General features: G+C 35.4%; 1 pseudogene; it reads left to right on the forward strand.

Annotated features, from left to right (window-relative positions):
* Nucleotides 1–4,017: 4,017 nt before the first annotated feature.
* Nucleotides 4,018–5,024, forward strand: LOC103080230 (zinc finger protein 396 pseudogene; annotated as a pseudogene).
* Nucleotides 5,025–5,749: the final 725 nt, after the last annotated feature.

The following is a 5,749-nucleotide window of genomic DNA, read 5'->3' on the forward strand; positions in this document are numbered from 1 at the left end:
GGTATTATAGAAGTCCACAGGCACATGCAAGGCTGTGTGTAGGCCTGGGAAATCTTATGATATATTAATCCACACAAAAATATGCACATTCTCATATACACAGATAATCTCTGGAAGGATATGTATTAGAAAGTCCACACATTCTCTCGAGGGTAGAAATTATAGTGACTTTTCTCTTCTCTCCCTGGACCCCTATTCCTCTCCACCTTTCTTTTCCTCCTTTCTCCCTTCTCTCCCTTTCTCCCTCCCTCTTTCTTTCTTCTTCTTTTTTCACTTATCCATTATTATCTATAATAACTGTATATTACTTATATTTAAAGATAAAAAGAAAGTGCATTTTTTAAATGATCTTTTTATTTTTACTATCTTATGAGCTTTCTGAGTGATTACAAAGCAAAGACAACAGAAAGTATAGTGGGTTTTGTGTGTCATTTTTTGGTCGTGCTGCACAGCATGCAGGATCTTCCCTGACCAGGGATTGAACCCGTGCCCCCTGCAGTGGAAGTGCAGAGTCTTAACCACTGGACTGCCAGGGAAGTCCAAAAAGAAAGTGTATTTTAGACAGAAATATTTCTGACAGTTTTAATTCATTATGGGCTGCAAGTTAAATTAGTCAAGAGACAATAGAATATATTCATTTGATCATCTAGTAAATTGGGATCTGCCAGAAAACATCTAGGTTATATCTGATAGCTCTTTCAGTTAAAAACCTGTCTTTTCACATGTTTTGGAGTTACAGTGCTCTGAACTATTATAGATTCTTAACTTTAAGAGGTTGACAGCCCAAATAAGCAACTTCTTTGTTATGTTCAAGAATAGTCATCTCTTTATTCCTTCAGCCAATGATTTAAATTTGTTCCTCTTTAAGAAAGTTTTGGGATGTGTCTCATAATAATTGATATCAGAATATTATTTACCATTTAGCTCAAATGTGTTTAACTTTTTTCAGTAATATTTTGGATAATTCTGGGTCCTGAGAAAAGTTAATGTGCCTTTTATATAAATTAAAAAAAATTTTTTTTAATTTTTAAAATACTTCAACAAATGAACTTAGATAATAAGTAAACTTTTAAATTATTTTTCTATTCTGACACTTTTAGAGACATTTCTATTTTACTTTTGTTCAGTTTAAACAATATCCATGTGTCTGCAAATAAGTACAACTGACTGTGATAGGTGATAAAAGTTGAGAATCAAAGATTAACAAAACATAATCCTTACATAAAAGATTATAAACAATGAGAAATAAGATTAAATGTTATTCAGTACATTTTAAGATGAAAGTGCCTTAATTAAATATGCAGTTGTTTTTCTTAGTTGAAGTTTATTTTCTCTGACCATTATGTATTTCCTATCCTTCAGTTGGTTATTTTATATAAATTGTAATTCATCTAAAAAATTAAGAAATACTCATCTGTAGCTTCTTCTTATAAGTAACATTTATCAAAAAATCTACATAAAATATACAATTTTACTTCACTTTAGTGTAATATGTTGAAGCTAGTTATATTAGGTAACGATATGCTGTTGTTTGCATAAGTGTAAATGGAATCTTCAGCCAGACAAGTTTAATCTCATCCAGTCTAAAACACCAAATATTTAATTGTGCTAACAACACAGGTTTACATATTAGTGGCTTAATTCACCATATAAGCATGCGTATACAGAATTAGATGATCAGTTTATTATGTTAGCATCCTGCTGACTTTGAAGAAAAAATACATTATATTCATTATGCTGTTATTTTATTCTTTGTGAGTAATGTGATAGTCCATTGAATATAACTAAGAGTTTGAAAAGGAGAAATGCTAGCAAAATTAGACAATGGTATGAGTTGTTTCTCAATATAAAATAGCCACTTGCATAGATTTGATACAAGGCCCAGGTTCATTTTAGAGAAGAGAACTCTCTTAAAGCAAAAAACTGGCACTTACAAGCTTAGCCTCTTGTTGCAAAGCAGCACTTGTATGCAGGAAAAATGTTGACAAGTCATCTAAAAATATCACTGACTCTCAGGATCAACGTTTAGAATGAATTAAGCTAAAACTAAAGTATATCAGGCAATGGGACTATTAAAAAGTAGAATTAAGAAGGTTATTGATGTAATGATTATACTTGGATAACGTTATCATCATTTTGATTGATATTGCAGATATGAGGATGTTTAAAAGTGCACTTAGGGACTTCCCTGTTTGTCCAGTGGTTAGGACTCCGTGCGTCCACTGCAGGGGGTGCGGGTTCAATCCCTGGTCAGGGAACTGAGGTCCCCCACGTTGTGTGTCACAGCCAAAAAAAATGCACTTATATATTGCTTTTAGAAATGAAATTTATGTGCAGTTTCACTGCAAAACCAGTCAGTATACAAGGTCTGGTTCCTGCCTATATGGAATGTAAAATATCATTGAGGAAGGAAAGAGACCCATGCACAATACAACTGTCTAGGATTTTAAGCAAGTAAAAAATGTTGAGTATTTGTATAAACAGTGAGGGCCAGGTTTAACATATGGCAGGAGAGTGTAGACAAAAGGGGATGATTGAATTAGAGGAACCACTAACTGGTTAGGTTGGGTGATTAGAAATAACAATGTGTATATTGGAAGGTGAAAATAACCTTGAGGATTTTTCTCCCAGTGGTTGAAAGTTTGATTTAAGGCACATAAATATGGTCACTTTATTCCTGTCCCATAATTTGTATTAAGCAAAATATTTTCTATCTCTGCCTTTTAATCTTAAAGCTAATTTGTAATTTTAGAATTTATGGTAGGAATTTTAAATGAATGCACATGGGTAAAGTATTATATAAAGAAAATGTTAAGTGCCATTACATAAATTCAATTTAAAATATTACCTTTGCCTTGTAATCCGCTGGCATGTATTTTGGGAGACCCTAGTTACCCTGTATTAGGTATATTCATCCAAACACAGTTAAAATAATCCTTGTAATAGAAGAAACAAGTCTAATAGTTAAAATCAATATAGAATTACATTAGTGAGTGTACAATGTTTCATTGCTGAAAATTAATTCTAATTACAGTAGTAAAAGTCTTTTAACTGACATCTTCACCTGTCATTCCTTTAGCTAATGGGAAGATATAAATGTACACAGACAAATGTTTTACTGAATTATAAGTGTGATAGATTTTCATAGACCGAGAAAGATCAGGCCTGTGAGAAACACATTAGTATGTTTCTCTTATTTCTAAAAAGGCAAATGCTAATTAAAAGTACTACAGTTCTTAATTCTATCCTCGGGAACTTATATGCATTTTTCTATCTCTTATCCTACTTGTTTATGAGCCCTATTTAAATTTTCTGAGCTGAACATTAAGAATCTTTTATTAAATGGATTATTAATGATTAATAGAAGTTACAAAAGTAGAATTGCAAGTGTAATATTTTAAATTATTAAGTGTGGAAATTTAATTCTTGTGAAGTATTCACAGTTAAGTTATAAAAATTTTATTTAATTGGACATCTAAAATAATAATTTTCTTATCCTAAATAAACACAGATGTATATGTTTTTCAGTTTTGTACCAGGTGTATATTAGGCCAAACTGCCCAATTCTCACTAATTTGTGAGTGGTGTGGTCACTTCCTTCCAAGAAATCATAGGATAAATGAGTTGAACACATTTAACCACCATCTCTTTTGGCAAAATTTCATATGTAAAACATCCTAAGTAAGTAGACATCTTAAAATGCCTTGATTTTGAAATGTGTAATGCAAATTATCTTTGTAATTCTGCTGCTATAAAAAGGTGAGGAAAATTAATTTAAAATAAACTTCACTTTCATAATAATTTTGAATAGCTCTGGATAGTTTTAGGACAGTAAGATTTTTTGATTCATGTTTTAAGCTGTGAATAGGAGGTAACATTAAGAAAATATTCCTTGGCTTCCCCGGCTTCTCCCCCAAAATGTGGGGTCATCCTTCCTAGGCTGGAGGAATGTCCATAAGGAGAGTTTCACCTTCTTGAAGATTAAAGCCTAGCAGTCCTGAGCTGTGCCCAGTCCAAATGTCTGCAAAATTGAGAGAGACATCAAAACCCCTTTCACAAACTTCAGGGTACCCTGACTGCATTCTGGTAATGAAGGTGGAAGAGGGAGGGCAGGCCCATAATATGGTCTCCAGCCGCCACTGGCGCAGCTACTACAGCTCAGAGACCTACCGCCGGCGGTTCAGGCAGTTTGACTACCAGGAGTCACCTGGGCCCCAGGCATCCCTAAGCCGGCTCTGTGAGCTTTGCTGTCAGTGGCTGAGGCCAGAGGTGCACAGCAAAGAGCAGATCCTGGAGCTGCTGGTGATAGAGCAGTTTCTGGCCATGTTGCCTGAGGAGCTGCAGGTCTGGTTTCAAGAGAACCGACCAGAGAGTGCAGAGGAAGCCGTGGTGATGCTGGAGGAGCTGGAGAAAGAGCATGACAGGGCAGCTGAACAGGTCTTTTTTGGACAAAATGAGGACATGCTTGCAAAGAAGCTACCAACTTGTGAAATCACTTAGGAGACACCACGTAGCCAGCTTAAGCCCACAAAAAAGCAACTGCAGTGGGCATCGAAGGAGCTTCACACCTTAAGACAAAATGTTAGAGACACCGGAACCATAAATGTCAAATCAGCTTCAAGGCAAAAGACTTCTTCAGGCAAAGAACTGCATTACAAAGTTTCTAATACTCTTCAAATGAATACTTCCCAGAGTTTCACATTTAGAGGAACCTGTGAACAAGATAGAAAGTTTGAAAGAAGACAGGGAAACCATCCTTGAAAAATAAAAGTGTGATGAATGTGGGAAAGCCTTTAGTCAGAGCTCAGCCCTTAATCAACATCAGAGAATCCACAGTGGAGAGAAACCTTATACATGTGATGTGTGTGCAAAGGCTTTCAGCCAAAGTGCAATCCTGATTCAGCATCCACACTGCGGAGAAACCCTTCAAATGTCATGAATGTGGGAAAGCCATTAATCAGAGCTCGAATCTTTGCAGACATAGGAAAAACCATGCTGGAGAAAAAGTCCCATCAGCGTTGTGAGGGAGTCAAAGCATTTACTGAGAACTTTTTCAACAGGGGAGAAGACACAAGGCACCAATATTCCTTTAGTATAAATTGGTAGTTTCAGTGGGCACCAGTTTCCTTTCAAATGTTATAAAAGCCACAAGATAGAATGTAGAATATTTTCTGTCAGCGTTGTTTGCTTTTCTGCTTTTCAATAGTGTCAGTTCAGATGTTTGAGATTCTAAAGCTTAAATCGGATTTCCATCCCTAGTGCAGCTCTTGAAAAGATACTCTCAGACATGTTCTACTGTTTCCATTATTAACACAAATAATGAACTAGTATGTTCCTTTTTAGACAAGTACATTTTCCCTGTTGAGAAGGAATGTGTGAGTTAGTATATAAGTGGGTATTCTCCATTTCATTACTAGAACATTGGAGTTATTAAAACAAAGATTAAATCAGTTTTTAAAAGAAAATGTCCTGGGAATTCCCTGGCAGTCCAGTAGTTAGCACTCCATGCTTTCACTGTTGCAGGCCTAGGTTTGATCCCTGATCAGGGAACTAAGATCCTGCAAGCCATGCGGTGTGGCCAAAAATAATAATAATAAAATAAATTTCCTGTTTTATTTTCTGTTGCCAGATTCGAAATATGAGAATAAGATGGAGGAGACCCAAAAGAATATGTACCTCAAGACCTAAGCTGAAATGTCCAGGGTCATTGTTAGGAAGCAGGTGAGTAAAGGGACTCTACTCATCTCTT

The sequence above is a fragment of the Lipotes vexillifer genome, unplaced genomic scaffold (assembly GCF_000442215.2).
Source record: "Lipotes vexillifer unplaced genomic scaffold, Lipotes_vexillifer_v1.1 scaffold483, whole genome shotgun sequence".
Taxonomy (NCBI): Eukaryota; Metazoa; Chordata; class Mammalia; order Artiodactyla; family Lipotidae; genus Lipotes; species Lipotes vexillifer.